Here is a 17,401-nt window from a genome sequence, read left to right as displayed (position 1 = left end):
TTTTTAAGTATTGAAGGCACACCTGTGCAATGACCCAGTGTGAATTATAAAAATTGACTTAAATTTTATTTCTTATTTTAGCTCTATTCTACAGATACCTTACCACAAAATCTTTCCTATATAATATAAAGGTTTCCCAGTTTTTGAACCCCCAATTATTATGTTTTACTCATTTCTTTATTTCTTCTGATAAGTTGGAATAATTACATTTGATTTCTGGGAGGATGTATACCAGTCTCAGTTATTGTGAAATAAGGTGTAGTCATGACTTAAAACTGCTTAAAGCTTTTCTGACCTGTTACCTTGCTGCTTTTTACTTTGGTTTACGAAAAGCATCCCTACTTCTAGTATCTCCTTACGCCCACTTATATTGGTTATTTGAAGTGATACTCCAGTACATAGAAGAGGACAGTAATAAGCATTCCAATTACTGAGTTTTGGCTAATCATGTGCATTCCTATTTGTCTTGATGTTCATTTTCACAAGCATCATATTCTGAGAATTTTAATGATACTGGCATGTAGAAAATGTTAGAACCACTGAATCCATTTCCAAAATATTCCAAAAACATTTCAATTTGGGGATTACTTGTTCTATTTTCGAAGGAAAAAAATCTTATTTAAAATATATTTGCTTCATCAGCTATCATTAAAAAAAAATCTGTAACCTGAGGAAAGGCATTTCATGTAACTTTTATCTCTCTAATGAGCCATGGTGGTGGCTTTTAGTGGGTCCTGTTTTAAATTACTCATTTTGATCATTATTTCCTAGGATAGGTAAAAGAACTCCATGCTTCTTTTCCCAAAGTGTGTGTGTGTGGTGGGGGGCAGGAGGGAAGGGGGAGTGGGAATCAGTTATTGATTGACAGAATAGATTGCCCTGGACAGCCAGTATGGTTTGGCTATCCAGATATTGTCTCGATCTGTCCTGGGACTGGACAAGAACTCCCCCTGGGGCTGCTTGGAGCCTGAATGGGTCTCCCATGATTTTATCAATTTGGAGCTGCCTAGTGAGTTACGACTTTTCACTTCAAGTTTTTGTTTTCATGTCTCATCAGGGTAGGGACAGTTTTATGGAGAGGTGAGTACAGGTGAATACTCTGCATAGACAGGCCTTCCCACCTCTTTGCATTTGCTTTCATTTTTTCCATCAGGAATATCACTTTTCTCTCTTGTTCTTACCTGTTAAAACTTTACCATCTTTTAAGGCCCAGGGCAAGTACCATTGCCTTCCTAAAGTTTTGCTTAATTCTTCACTCTACTCCAATTGTGACCTACCTCCTTGGAATCCTTTATCACTTTGTATCTCCCTTAATTGTTAGGCAGCTAACTCTGGGTGACATGGAACACAAAGTATTAGGGAAGACACACTAGTAAAATAAAAATTGTTCCACTATTACATTGTGTATTTCTGAAAAATAAGGATTAAAACAATAATCCAATATAAAATTTTACTAAAAAATTAACACTAATTTTTTTTAAACATATATTTTATTGACTTTTTATAGAGAGGAAGGGAGAGGGATAGAGAGTTAGAAACATCAATGAGAGAGAAACATCGATCAGCTGCCTCCTGCACACCTCCCACTGGGGATGTGCCTGCAACCAAGGTACATGTCCTTGACCGAAATCGAACCGAGGACCTTTCAGTCCGCAGGCGGACGCTCTATCCACTGAGCCAAACCTGTTAGGGCGACACTAATTTTTTATTATCATTGCATACCCAGTCAGTGTTCAGATTTCCTTGATTACAGTTTCTACTTTTTTTTTAAAAAAAGTGTGTTTTTATTGATTTTAGAGAGGAAGGGAGAGGGAGAGTGAGATAGAAACATCAGTGATGAGAGAGAATGATTGATAGGCTGCCACCGGGGACTGAGCCTGAAACCCAGGCATGTGCCCTGACTGGGAATTGAACTGTGACCTCCTGGTTCATAGGTCAGCACTCAATCACTGAGCCACACCAGCTGGGCTTTACTTGGTTTTAACAGTTTGAGTTAGAATCCAGATAAAGGGACATATATTACATTGGGTATGTGTCTCAACCCTCCTTTTTTTTTTTTTTTCTTCCATTGGTTGCTGTCTTTTTGTTCTTGTTCCCATACAATTGGTTTGTTAAAGAAACCAGGTTTTTGCCCTATGAGATTTCTCACAGTCTGGATTGTGCTGATTGCATTGCTGTGGTTTCATGTAATACTAGTGACCTGGTGCACAGATTCGTGCACATTGAAAGAAAATTAATTAGAAGGTGGCTGGCAGGGAGGGACTGGGTGAGATGGGCTGGACCCGCCCTGGAGCCAACCTCCTGGGGTCCCTCCCTGGCCGGCTGCACCTGGAGTGGTGCTGTGGCTCGAAGGGCATCTGGAGAGTGAGCGGGGTCCCTCCGGCAGGTGGGGCCCCTCGGCCTGGCCTGCAGGGATGGGGCTGAAACCAGCTCTCCAACATCCCCTGGGGGGTCCCGGAGAGTGAGAGGGCACTCTACAAAGTTGCTGTTGTACAGGGTGTGGAATGCAAACACAAGTGTGCAGTAAACCAGATTCGGGGCTGACAGTGCCCGAGAAACAACATTACCCACGGCCAAAGGTGGAATCGCGTAGCCCTGCGAGGAATCGGGCTCCCTCCTCTCTGGTTCCGGGGTGCGTCACCCGAGAACTGCCGCTGCCAAGTCACTGCAGCTTGGCAGCTCCTGCATTGAGCGTCTGCCCTCTGGTGCTCAGTGTGCGTCATAGCTATCAGTTGGAGAGACACTTAGCTAGAGGCCTGATGCACGAAATTCATGTAAGGAGCTTGGCCCTTGCAGCCCCGGCTTTGTCTGGAAGGTCATCTGGCTGTCCGGTCTAATTAGTATATTACGCTTTTATTATTATAGATGTTCCTTTGCCCCTGTTTTTCCTTTAAATTAGTAGTTACATTTAGGAGCTTGATTTGATTCAGGCTTGAAATTTTTTTTCCTCCTCACCTGAGGCTATTTTTTCCATTGCTTTTTAGAGAGAGTGGAAGAAAGGGATGGATGGGGAAGAAGAGAGAGAGAGATATGAGAGAACTGCATTGATTGGTTGCCTCCCGAACTTGCCCCGACTAGGGTCAGGGATCAAACCTGCAACTGAGGTACACGCTCTTGACCAGGAATGGAACCCGAGTGCTCTGACTGAGGCTCTAACTGCTTAGCACACTGGCTAGATTATCAGGCTTGACACCTTTTTAATGGCAAGAATACTTTATAGGTAGTGTGCACCTTCAGCTTGACTTCTCATCCTACCATGCCAGTGAAATTGCTCTTACCAAGGCCACTTGTGTCTTTTATATTGCCAACTTGTGTAATCATTGCTTACTACCTCTTTTTGTACTTGATAGTTAATCATTTTATCCTTGATATTGTTTTCTTCCTTACTTTGATGACTGTTCATTTACTACCTTTCTACCTACTAACTGCTTTTTTGCGGAGTTTTAATTCTTGGTAATCCTTTGAGATTGGTATTCTGGATTTTAGCCTTGTCATTCCTTCTTCACTCTAAGTGTTTTGTGGGCACCAGAACTCTTTCATCTAACTGAATATCCCCCTTTAGTTTGTCTAATAGGCACTTTGTTTTATTTAGGAAAGTAGCATATACTTACCTTAAGCCAAAAGAATTTATTGGGAACATATTGGGTATCCCACAAATTCCAAGAAAGGCAGGAAGATAGAACTCAGGAACAGCTGGATCAAGGGGCTCTTTGCATATTCAGCTAGTTCTCTTGCTGCAGACCAACTTTAACACTTACTAATATCTTCTGAATTTGAAATCTTGTATCTTCTGCTATCAGAGAGAGACTGACCTGAGTCTCAATCCCAAATCCTAGCTAGGAAAGGGGACTCATTAGATTATGTGTCCACCTCTAGACCATAACTTTGGCTGAGGGGCTACATTGTAATAAGATGCTCTAGCTGCACTATCCCAGAGAGAAGTGCAGTAAAGGGTACTCTTAAAACATAGTTGGGCCCTAGCGGGTTTGGCTCAGTGGATAGAGTGTTGGCCTGCGGACTAAGGTCTTGGGTTCGATTCTGGTCAAGGACACATGTCAGGGTTGCTGGCGCAATCCCCAGTGGGGGGCATGCAGGAGGCAGCCGATCAATGATTCTCTCTCATCATTGATGTTTCTGTCTCTCCCTCTCCTTCTCCCTTCCCCTCTGAAATCAATAAAAATATATTAAAAAACAAACAAACAAACAAAAAATATTTGGGGCCCTGGCTGGGTAGGCTCAGGTGATTAGAGCGTCATCCTGATATGCCAAGGTTGTGGGTTCCATCCCTGGTGAGGACACATACAAGAATCAATCAGTGAATGCATAAATAACTAGAACAAATCAATAATGTTCTCTCCCTCCCTCCCTCCTTCCCTCCTTCTCTCTCTAAAATCAATAATAAAAAAGAAGAGATAAACTTAGTTGGGCCACCTCATTCATCCCATGGCTATTTAGTCCTACTTTTTCCCATATGTATATTAAATATTTTATAAACATAATTTATATATATCAGCAAACAACCTTATCTCTTTTATGGAGACTACCCAAATTCGCATCTGGCTACAGCATCCATAGGTCATTGTTCTCCGAGTTCATGTTCTAACAAGAGATCATGAGATCTCTTGTTAATCAGGCCTAGATATGCTTTGTCACATGTCTGAAAATTGTGGCTAAAAACTAAATTTAATCATCCTTAACATAACTGATACACAGTGGTTGGGAAACAAAATAACTAAAACTCTTATGAGAGGAGGGCAGAGGAAGATATTGTTGCAAAACTTACATCATATCTTGCTGGACAGGTATGGTATAAGGTAAATGATAGAACCAGCAAATTATAGGGGCCTTCATTTGTTGTCTTCCTTGAAAATGGAGTGAGTTTTTTAGCCAAATGAAGATTTTTCAGTTCTGTCCACTAGGAAGATTTTTGTCTTAGGTTAAGATTACCACTAAGAGGACATTTGGAAGTAGTGTTAGGGGAGGACAGATCTATGTCGCCTACTACAAGGGTCAGCAGACTATGGTTAGTTGACATAGTGCTGCGTGCTTTTGTATGGCCTGTGAGCTAAGAATGGTTTTACATTTTTAAATGGTGGGGGAAATCAAAAGAATATTTTGTGGCATGTGAAAATTATAGGAAATGGAAATTTTTTTTGGAAGCTCAAATTTCAATGTTCATAAATACATCTATTTGTTTATATATTATCTGTAGCTGCTTTTGCTGCTGCAAAGGCAGAGTTAAGTAGTTGTGACTGTATGGCCTACAAAGCCTAAAATATTTACTAGGAGGCTTTAAAAAAGTTTGTTGACTCCTGTTTTAGCAGATCAGATGAGCCTTAGTGGACATTTGGGTCTGAGGATTGCCTTAGGGTTGAACAGTTAGTTATAATGTCCCTATTTACCGTGGTAGTTGTTACAGGTTTTTGTTTTATTGTAGAATACACATACATGTATACACACAAATACAAATACACATATACAAACAGGTGGGATTTGGGCATTTAGCCTAGCTTTAGTTAGGGAATCAGACTTGAGGGGTCTTCTATACCCCGAAAGGAGGATCACACTATCGGTTACATTGTAACATGGTTGCCTTTAGTACAACTATGTAAATGGGGGGGGGGGAGAATTTCCAGAAAATCTGGGGTGAAGTGAAGCTAGAAGCTGGTCAGATAGTCCCTATAAGTGTTCATTATGTACAGATTAACTATTCTGCCACTTCTTAATCCCCTCACCCCCAATTCTGTTCTTTTTCTTGTCTTGGAGAATGTACCATTATCATCACTTTTCCTAGAAACATGCAAGTTGTCCTTGACTCCTCTATTTTACTTCTCACACCTGGCTTTCCCAAGATTCTACTTCCTTAACATCTTTGAATCCAAACCCTTTCTCTGCATTTGCTGCCTTAATTCAAAGCTTTCAACTCTCACCTGGATTATTGCAACAATCTTCTCACTTGTTTCCTTATTGCCAGTCTGATCTACTATACCCTGTACCAGAATGATTTTTCCCTCGAAACTGCAAATCTGATTTTGTTACTTTAAACTCCTTAGTAGTGTTCCATTTTCTGTAGTATTCTTCTACCCGGGGATACTTAGACATTAATGAGTTTTATGTTAACTTCTGAAGGACTGCTTTATAGCCAAATACTCCCTTGGGAGTTTGTTGCTGTGTTTAGATTTTGTTTACTATTGTGTTTGTGCCAAGCTATAGTCCCTTGTACTAAGATGATACTGCAGTGAATGGCTCAGAAGGGAAAGTTGGAGAGTAAAATTGGACCATGTCATAGTATGTGTTACTATTGGCAGGCCAAATCTGAAAGAACTCTGGCATAGTAGGTGGTGTCATATTTTCACCTTGAGATGTTTCTGGTGGACCCCATCTTTGTAATTAATTAACACAAAACAGTTTGCAGTGTAGGTGTTGTGTTTCCAACTGTAGCAGTGGTTTATATACTTTATATATATTTAATGTAGATTTTGATAAGGTAGGAAACACAAATGAACAAGATTGCCATGGTTAGCAAGTGAGACCTGTTTAAAATGGACATTTAAGGACTACTAGTTGGTCTGGTGTATAAAGTTGTATTTCCCAAACTAACAAATAAGCACAGTTTTGTATAACATATTTATAAGCATTTTCTGTATTAGTATTATTGAAGTCAAGTTACAGAAGTGGTTTAAAAATATAGAACCAGATTTGAGACTACATATTTCCAGGATTGAATATGTCATTGGTATGGTTTCTGTAAACTAACACAATCTGTTACATTCATGTTACTTAAAATTTTGTTTTATATTTAGACTAGAGGCCCGGTGCATGAAATTCGTGCATGGGAGGGGGGGGGGGTCCCCTCAGCCCAGCCTGCACCCTCTCCAATCCGGGACTCCTCAGACATCCCTCTCACAATCTGGGACCACTGGCTCCTAACTGTTCACCTGCCTGCCTGCCTGATTGCCCCTAACTCCCCCCCTGCCGGCCTAGTCGCCCCCAACTGCTCCCCTCCCCCACCACCGGCCTGGTTGCCCCTGACTGCCCACCCTGCTGGCCTGGTCACCCTTTACTGCCCCCTCTGCTGGCCTGGCCACCCCCAACTGCCCCCCCACCAGCCTAGTTGCCCCTAACTGCCCCCCCGCCGGCCTGATCACCCCTTACTGCCCCCCCTGCCAGCCTGTTCTCTCCCAACTGCCCCCCCCCCCACCGGCCTGGTTGCCCCTAGCTGCACCCCCGCCAGCCTGGTCACCCCTTACTGCCCCCCATGCCGACCTGGTCGCCCCTCACTGCCCCCTCCCCTCCGTGGGCCTGGTCGTCCCATGCAGCCTGCTGCTTGGTCGTTTGGTCACCCCTCACTGACCCCCCTGTGGGCCTGGTCGTCCCATGCAGCCTGCTGCTTGGTCGTTTGGTCACCCCTCACTGACCCCCCTGTGGGCCTGGTTGCCCCATGCAGCCTGCTGCTCAGTCGTTTGGTCGCCCCTCACTGACCCCCTTGCGGGCCTGGTTGCCCCACGCAACCTGCTGCTCGGTCGTTTGATCACCCCTCACTGATCCCCCTGCTGGCCTGGTCGCCCCACGCAGCCTGTTCGGTTGTCCATTTGGTTGTGATGATTGCTTGGGCTTTTATATATATAGATTTTAAAGTTGTTTTAGTTTTACTGTTATGTAAGAGCTATAAACATAATGAGTTCATACCTAATTTTATATTTACATATTTTTATTAACATTATAGTAAAAAGTCAGAGGAAGCTTGGAGGGTTTTTTGGAAGAAGGTATATGTGGTTAGCTTTGAAATAGATGAATTTAGAAATGGGGAGAAGTAAGGGACTACTAAGAGGGGCCAATTTGAGTAAAAATCTGGATCTGAATGTATGTAGGTTATTTTCAGGCTCAGATAAATCCTGAAGGCTTTATAAAAATAGGTAAGAATTGAACTGTAGACAGCTTGAAATCCTTTTCTTGCATAAGAATCTCTTAGCTCTGTTTTATAAAGATGTAAAAGTAATTACTAGTGCATACATTACAGAAGTTTCCAATAAGATGCCTTTTTGGGTTTTAGATATTTGTATGCTTTAAAATACTCTGAATCAAAAGATTGATTTTTTTCTATAAAAAGAACTGTAAATTTTTACTTTAAACCATTTTCTATGCTCATTTATTTATCTTTGAAGGTGAAAATAGGCTTCTCTGATTTTTGTTGTTGTTCATATGCTTTTAGAGTATGGTAGCAACAATTTTTAAGGTAAGTTTACACTAGTTAAATTTGGTTTACACATTTCTAAATATTAATGAAAGAAGTATAATTTGATTTGGTTTTGGTTCTGAAATAGGTACATGGTATATAATTGTAGGACAACAAGAGGAAAGAGTATTTAGTATTACTGAGAGAAACATTGTCTAAAGGGAGGCAGCTGGTTACATGTAATATGAATATTCATATATTCTTAGACTTACCCTTAAGTGTGAGCATTTGTGTATGTAATAAACATTTCTTGAATTGAGGTTTTACATTGTCTAGTATTTTTAAAAGAACATACCAGTTTATCAGTAATCAGTCTGGCAAATACTGTTTCAAATTATTTATTGAACAATAGAATAACTGCTTAACTACATAATAAGCATTACTTATGATACTGTTTGGCTTCTAAGATGAGGAAATAAAGTTTTGATTTATCCGAGAAGCTTCATGGAGGAAGTGAATTGAATTATAGTTAAAGGAAAAGAGTTGTAGAGCTTGACAAATAAATATTTCAGTTCTGGCCTATCTGAAATCATTAAATGCAAATGTTACAGTGCTCAATTAAAATTTGTTGCAGATGGTGTCTGATTTTAATGTAATATGAAGTACTGATTATTTCTATTGTGAAATATTAGTATTTTGTGATATTAGGTAAATAATACCATGATCTCTGTGTATTATTTTCTAGTAAGTGCGATAATGTCTTCTTTCTAACCATGCTGTGAAATTCATTAGTTTACTCATTCAGGTGATTGTCTACTAGGTTATTGTATAGATATGCAGTGCTGAACAAAACAAACACATTCCCTGATTATTGTTTAGTGAGAGAGGAAATATTAATGAACATAAAAATAAATATATACTTAATTGTGATCAAGTATTCTGAAGGAAAAGGGAATGTATGCATCAATTTTCTGAAGCTGGAAAGAGCATCACAAGTTCAAGAAGCCCCCTAAAAGGCCCCTGGTGGGGAACTGGGAGGGAAGAGTTGTAAGATACAATTTGAATCTGATGAAATAGGCAGGAATCAGATCAGGTAGAAAGTCAGATCAGGGCTCTGTAGGCCATGTTAAGGACCTTAAGGTTTATCCTAAGGTAAGTGAAAGCTTATTTAAAAATTTAAAGCAGGGGTTTGATGACATGATCTGGTTTGTGTTTTAAAGACATCACTTTGGCTGTAGTAAGAAATGTGGAGTAGAGAGAGACCAGGGGAACTAGGAGCCTTAATTAGAAGGCTGTAGCATTCCCAAGTTGGAGATAAAATGATGGCTTGTTTTGAACAATGGCTGTGGAGAAAGAAGTGAACAGATTAATTAAAAATATATGTTGGAGGCTGTAATTATGGATTGGATATGGAGAGAGGTTGAAGGAAGGATTCACCAAGAGCAGTTGCTTGGTAGGAGAGAATCACTGGATTAGGAGTTGGTAGAGGCAGGGGAAAACAGATCAAGAAATCAGTTTTTGGATATAATAAGATTGAGATTCCTCAAAGAACATGATCAACGTCCTTAGATATGTGGTCTGTATCTCAGAAAAGAAAGATCTGATGTGGAGAATATTTAGGTATTTGGATTCTAGGCATATAGATGGTATTTCAAGCAATGAAATTGTGGGAGAGAATATAGACTGAATCAGAATAAGACCCATGGCTGAGTACAGAGGAGCATCAACTTAAGAAGTTTGATAGGTTGAAGGGGAGGAGCCAGAATTACTGGGAAAATTGGGAAGACCAGGGTTACAGAACTCAGAAGTACTGTATTAAGGAACTCAGTGGCTGAATGTGTGTTGAATGGTAGGTCAATTAAAATGATAGAATGTCTGTTGGCTTTAGCAACTTGCAAATCACTAGAGATCTTGGCAAAGGGGTGGAATGTAGGAAGTTGAAAACAGTAGAGTGTTGAATAGTGATTGGATCCATTTTGGAAAACAGTTTGTCTATATCTACTAAAATTGAAGATGCTCCTACCCTGCAACCTAGCAATTCCACCTGTAGGTGTCTATTCTAGAAAAATTCTCACTCATTGGTACAAAGAGATATGTATAAAAGTGATCATTACAGCATTGTTTGTAGTAGCAGAGAAATGGGAAACTACCTAAATATCTATCTACTGGAGAATGGATAAGTTAATTGTGTGGATTCACAACAGTGAATTCATCATTACCAAAACCATTGTAGCCATCCCCACTGCTACCATATCCACCACCACCATGGCTACTACCAAAGCCATCTTGACCACTGAAGTTTCCTCCATGATCAAAGTAGTCATTTCCACCAAAACCTCTCCCATGATCACCTCCGAAGTTTCCAGAACCACTCAGCCTCTTTAGCTGAATGAAGCTCTGGCCATCTCTTGCTTAAATAGGGCTTTCCTTACTTCACAGTTGTGGCTATTCACAGTATGGTATTTCTTTTAAAAATATTAAATCTTTATTGTTGAAAGTATTACATATGTTCTCTTCCTCCCCACCCCCCAATACAGTATGGTATTTCTGAATGACAGTCTTGTCTACAGAGGCATGGTCATCAAAGATTACAAAAGCAAAGCCTCTCTTTTTTTGCCTCAATCAGTCATGATTTCAGTCACTTTGCTTTTCACATACTGTTCAAAATAATCTCTTAGGTCAGCGGTTCTCAACCTGTGGGTCGCGACCCCTTTGGCGGTCAAACGACCCTTTCACAGGGGTCGCCTTACACCATCCTGCATATCAGATATTTACATTACGATTCATAACAATAGCAACATTACAGTTATGAAGTAGCAACGAAAATAATTTTATGGTTGGGTCACAACATGAGGAACTGTATTTAAAGGGCCAGAAGGTTGAGAACCACTGTCTTAGGTGATGTTCTTCAGTGTCTTCTTTAATACCACTTACAAGTCTTTTTCACGGTTAAGTGGGCACCATGTCTTTGAGAATCTTCTTTTAAGACAGCCCTCTCTGGTTCCACAGCTCTTCCATCCACTTTGTGTGGCCTTGCATTCATGGCTGCATCCACCTCCTCCACAGTGGCACACGTGACAAACCCAAAGCCTCTGGAGTGCTTGGTGTTTGGGTCACTCATCACCACATAGTGAGTGTTCCCCCTTGCTCAAGATGGCTCCTCAGACTCCCATCTGTTGTTTCAAAGCTCAAACCTCCAATAAAGAGCTTCCCCAGCTGTTCCAGCTCTTTGGAAGAATGACTTAGACATGATGACTTTGGGAGGGGAGACTTCAACGTTGCTTACTCGGTGGTGTCCACCAGCAGAAAGAAATGATCTAACCAACATATCTCAATTTCTCTCTGATTTTTAGTCTTGTTTTTAATCTTTGTCTAGTAAAACAAGTCATTTTTGGAATGGAAATTAGGGAGAGTCATAGACTCCATGAAATACTTGTGAGAAATAGGAAAGAGAAAGATAGTAAACTTTCTGGGAAACTTTGAGGGCCTAGTTGAGAGCGATTATGAAACATGATTATGAGAAATTGAAGTAATATAAAGATGATGAAAAAAGCAAAAATAGTATGGAATTACCTTTGCTTTCATGTTTTTTACTACATCATTTTAAATCTGAAGGCCATAGAAGTCTCATGACAAACTTTGGGGCAAAGGTCTTTCTGTGCAAAATCATGTATTGGGACCTGATGTTTCACTATTGGTTTTGATTTCCAGATGTACATTTTTGTTTCCCTGCCTTGTGACCTCTTCAGACTTTCTCATTGAAGAAAACCTTGTTAACAGGTTCTGAACACCACTTTAAACTGTTTTAAAATTTAAAATTACATAATTTTGTGTGTTTTTAGGAATTCTGTTCATCTAGATTATTTAACTTGTTGGTGTACAAGTTTCTTTTTTATTGTATTCCCTTATAACCAATTTTATTTCTGTAAGGTTGGTAATGTTGTTCCCAGTAATTTGAGTCTTCCTTGGTCATTGTAACTAAAGGTTTGTCAATTTTCTTGTCTTTTCTAAGAACCAATTTTTGGTTTTGTTTATTTTCTCTATTATTTTTCTACTAGAGGTCCTGATCCCTCACCCTGGCCTGCGCCCTCTCACAATCTGGGACCCCTCGGAGGATGTCGGAGAACTGGTTTCCACCAATCCCCGCAGGCCAGGCTGAGGGATCCCACTGGTGCACAAGTTTGTGCACCAGGGCTCTAGTATGCATATCAGATCTTTGGTTAATCTCTTCCCGCCCTCCCCCTCCTCCCTTCCCTCTGAGATTCATCAGCCTGTTCCATGTTTCCATGTCTGTGCATTGAGCGTCTGTCCCCTGATGGTCATTGCGCATTATAGGTACTGGCCACTTGGCCGGTCGCTTAGGTTTTTATATAGATTCTCTATTTTATTTATTTATTTCTATTTATTTTACTTATTCTAATCATTATTATTTCAAATCTTTCCCCTTGTTTAATATCAGTGTTTATACTAGTAGTTATACTAGAGGCCTGGTGCATGCATTCGTGTACCAGTGGGGTCCCTTGGCCTGGCCTGCGGGATCGGGCTAAAACCGCTCTCTGACATCCCACGAGGGATCCCGGGTTGTGAGAGGGCACAGGCTAGGCTGAGGGACCCCACCGGTGCCTGATTGGGACTGAGGAGGGATGCAGGGGGTTGGCCAGCCGGGGAGGGACCATGGGAGGGCTCAAGGGCATGTCTGGCCCATTTCACTCAGTTCCGATGTGCTGGACCCCAGCAGCAAGCTAATCTACCGGTAGAAGCGTCTGCTCCCTGGTGGTCAGTGCACGTCATAGCGGCTGGTCGACTATCTACCCCCTGGTGGTCAGTGCACATCATAGCTAGCAGTTGAGTGTGTTTTTAGCATATCATTAACATATTACACTTTGGTTGAATGGCCAACTAGACACTTAGCATACTAGGCTTTTATTAATAGGAAGATTTTCTTTAAGTACTGCTTTAATTGATCTGATAAGGTTTAGTATAGGGTTTTGTTTTTATTATTTGATAGGACTTTCTAATTTCCCTTGTGATTTTTTTCTTTGACCAGTTGGTTATTTAGGAGTGTATAGTTTAATTTCCACATATTTGTGAATTTCCCAATTTTTCTTCTTTTCTAATTTTATCCCATTGTGATCTGAGAACATACTTTGTATGATTTCAATCCTTTTAAACTTATTTAGACTTGTTTTCCTGGAGAATGTTACATGTGCACTTGAGAAGAATGTATATTCCACTGTTGATGAGTGGAGTGTTCTATACTTAACTGTTAGGTTTAGTTTATTATAGTGTTGTTCAAATTCATTGTATGAGATCCTGATAGACTCTAATATTTGTTCCATCCGTATCTTTTATCTTTTGAATAGCACCATATTATTTAAACTAGAGACCCGGTGCACAAAATCCGTGCACAGGTGCAGTCCCTAGGCCTGGCTGGCAATCAAAGCACGAGTGCCTGGCATGGAAGGGCAGGTCCCAGCTGACCTCTGGGCCCTGGGCAGCACCTGGGCCCCCAGGCCCCGCGCACCTCCCTCTTCCTGAGTCATGGCGCCCGAGTCCACACCTGGAGATGTGGTGAGCACGGCCAGACGCTATGGGCCAGGGTGCAGTGTGGGCCTCTGGGCCACCCAGCAGCGCTGCATGGAAACCGGGTGGGCAGTGCACTCTAGACTGGCTCCTACACAAACCCACGGGGAGCCCAACCGGCGCCTGCTGTCCCGGCAGCTGCAGCCCGGCTCACCCGGAAGAGGCCATGCCGGTGCGGTGCGGGGCGGGCTCCTCACGGGCGCCCGGCACCTGAATATGGGAGCTTCCCCACTGCGCGAGCTCTGGCGTCCCGGGAAGGGTAGCAGGGGGAGTGAGAGCGAGCTCTGCGGACACTCCACCTTTCCACCACACTTCTGTCTCTGTCACCCATGTCCCCAGGTAGCCAGCGAGAGGTTGCAGCCCCCTGCCTGGGCGCTGCAGGAGGTTGGTCGCCACCACCCACCCCCAGTTCCCCATCCCAGCCCAGGGCCCAACCCCGATTAGGCAGTCAGGGCCTGCTGGCCGATGGTCACCATCTGCAGGGCGATCGGTTGGGGCTGGGCCCCCCACCCGGCTCCCTCAGTGCCTGAGAGCTGGGTGGCAGCCCCACCCCCTGCCGCCACCGCTGGTTGCCATCTGTGGGGCCATCGACGGGGCAATCGGGACCCCGCTCGCATCTGCCTTGGCCTGGCACCGCCCGCTCACCCACTTCACCACCCCGCCACAGTCCTGCTCTCATCAGGGCCCATCAGGGCTGGCAGTGCCTCCACTGTCGCCCACTGTCAGCTCTGCATCGCCGACACCCGCCATGTTCTGCGCCGCCCCCGGTGGTCAGTGCACATCATAGCAAGCGGTCGAACTCCCGGTCAAGGGGACAATTTGCATCTAAGGCTTTTATTGTATAGGAGGAGGATGTGAGACCTCAGTTTTCTTTTCCCCCCAGTTGTTTCTGATAGGGAAACAGGTGGTTTAAGCAGAAAGTGGGGAGCATTACAGTTATTTAAGGGAATGTACTGGTGTGAAGCCCATCAGGAAGGTCAGGATGTAGAGGAAGAGTTAACAAATGATAGTAATCAAGGATCCTTTTCAGGTTGATAATATTCCGTTAAAAAAAAACAGCTTGATTGAGATATAATTTGCAGCCCATAAAGTGCACTTGTTTTAAGTGTATAATTCAATGATTTTTAATCAGTTTATAGAGTAATGCAACTTAACACCACACTTTTAATTGTAGAACATTTTCATCACCCCAAAATGATTTGTGCCCATTTGCAGTCATTTTGTTTTACACTTTAATCTTGTATACAGACACTCCTCGGGTTATGTCGGACTCGACGTATGTCGTTTTGTGGTTACGTCGCCATCTCCCATCTGTATATATAAAAGGCTAATATGCTAAGTGTCCAACCGTCCGGGTAATGACGTCATGTAGCAACGCCCGACTTCCTCTCCCTAGTGACGACTAGCCTCCTTGCAGTTTCTTCAGCCCGGGAACATGACTTGACTTGCTTTATAGCCAGGTGGAAACATTTCACACTTTGTGCTTGTGTGACTTTTTTCTTCCCCACCTCAGGGAAGTTTTCTGATATTATTTCTTCAAATAGGTTTTCTAACCCTTGTTCCTCTTTCTGTTGTTCTGGCACCCCTATTATTCGTATGTTGTTTCATTTCATGTTGTCCCATAGCTCCCTTAGGCTCTCCTCCTGTCTTTTAATTTTTTTCTTCAATTGCAGTTCAGTTTGGGTGTGTTTTGCTTCCCTGTCTTCTAATTCGCTAATTCGGTCCTCCGCTTCTCCTAGTCTACTGTTGAAACTTTCGATGATGTTTTTTATTGCAGCTATATCACTCTTCATTTCTTCTTGGTTCTTACATAAGTTATTGGTTTTTTCATCCATTTCTTTTTTATTCTTACATAAGTTGTTGATTTTTTCATCCATTTCTTCTTAATTCTTGCATAAGTTTTTGATTTTTTCCTCCATCTGGTTTATGCATTCTAAGACCCTTAATCTGAATTCTTTTTCTGTCATGTTGCATGCCTCTGTTTCACTTAGCTGCTTTTCTGGCGAGTCCTCCTTTTCTTTCCTTTGGGGGTTTCTTTGTCTACCCATGTTTGATCTCACCGACATATCTAGATGTTGAGTCATTCAGGGGCTGCTCCTTGGGTGGCAGTGGCTCCTCGGGCTGTGGTTGCTCCTCGGGCGGTTGTGGTAGCAGCTGCTCCTCAGTTGGCAGCAGCTCCTCTGGTGGGTGCTGTTCACAGCTGTGGTGGCTTCTCTGGCTGGTGGGGGGAGGCTTCACACACAGCTGCTGTTCCTCAGACAGAGGGTGTGCTGATCATGAGGCTGCTGTTCCTTGGATGGGGTCGGGCTACACACACAGCTGCTACTCCTTGAACTGGGGCGGACTGCTCACGTGGCTGCTGTTCTTTGAATGGGGGCTGGCTGCACGCTGCTATTGTTCCTCTGATGTGGTGGGCTGCTTGTGGGGCTACTGCTCCTTGGACTTGGACAGGTTGATTGCAAGTCTGCTGCTCCTCGGACTGGGGTGGGCTGCTGCTCTTTGGACGGGAGTGAGTTGCACGCATGGCTGCTCCTCCTCGGACGGGGACGGGCCACTCACCCGGCTGCTGCTCGTCGGACAGGTGCAGGCTGTGTGTGGCTCTGCTCCTCGGACCAGTGCGTGCTGTGCAGGGCTGCCGCTCCTCGGACGTGGGCAGTCTGCTCGTGTGGCTGCTGCTCCTCGGACCGGGGTGGGCTGCTGCTGCTCCTCGAATGGGGACGGACTGCTCGCAGAACTGCTGCTCCTCGGCTCGCGTGAATTGCGCGTACTCCGCGGGAGCCGTCTTAAACTCGGTTCATATAGATTTGCGGTGGAGTGCGGGAAACGTGTAAACTCGGGCCGATTGTAACTACGTATTACCAAATATTTCATTTCAATCGAACCCATACTTCAAAAGATATAGGCATTTTAACGCGCCATCTTATATTTTGGCGGGAAATTCACCCGACACCGTAGTGTTAAGCAAGTTTATTCTATATCTATAAAAGGCTAAGTTGACTCACGCATGCACAATACATATAAAGCTCTCGCTGGTGCCAGTCGCACACGTGTATTTCAATCTGTCATTTTGATCGTGAATTTGGTTGACACTTCTATTATAGCAAAAGGGCGAATAGTGATATTAAAATATTTCTTCTAATTAATTTCCTTTCAATGTGCACAAATTTGTGCACTGGGCCACTAGTGTTATATAACCAGAACTAAAAGTCAGTTATCCTTAATTGTCCCATTTACTAAATTGGAACCTCAACTATTTATAGTTCAATTGAAGTTTAGAACTTACATTACTTTGTTATGATATTTAAGAAGTTAATTAAGAGAGAATTGCCTGTGTTGGTTTTTGATTACTAGATGTTTTATGTTTGAGAATTTTTACTAGCAAGGTTGCCACTCTCCATGTAGCTTACCAAATAGTCCTTGCTTATAACTAAACCACCTGAATTACCTTTGACTTGAGGAGGTCCAGATCGAAATCTCGAGGAATACAGAGGTGGTAGATCCACATTAGGAATAGCATACCCTTTATCAGGGGCATCTGTTTGTAGTGCTGCAAATACTGAAAATTTCTGTAGTATTTTCCAGCTTCACTGAAACAGAACCATCTGCAGTACTAACTGAACTCATGTTGACAGTTGTGTTTCT

The 17,401-nt window shown here is 42.7% G+C and overlaps 1 protein-coding gene across 3 annotated transcripts in view; it reads left to right on the top strand.

The window, feature by feature from the left end:
- AFF4 (AF4/FMR2 family member 4) overlaps positions 1-17,401 on the top strand; it is an 85,583-nt gene that overhangs the window by 2,550 nt on the left and 65,632 nt on the right. The gene's annotated exons all lie outside the window — the stretch shown is intronic.

The sequence above is a fragment of the Myotis lucifugus genome, unplaced genomic scaffold, assembly GCF_000147115.1.
Source record: "Myotis lucifugus unplaced genomic scaffold, Myoluc2.0 scaffold_300, whole genome shotgun sequence".
Taxonomy (NCBI): domain Eukaryota; kingdom Metazoa; phylum Chordata; class Mammalia; order Chiroptera; family Vespertilionidae; genus Myotis; species Myotis lucifugus.
Note: the sequence above shows the minus strand (reverse complement) of the source record. Positions and strands in the feature narration are given on the sequence as shown.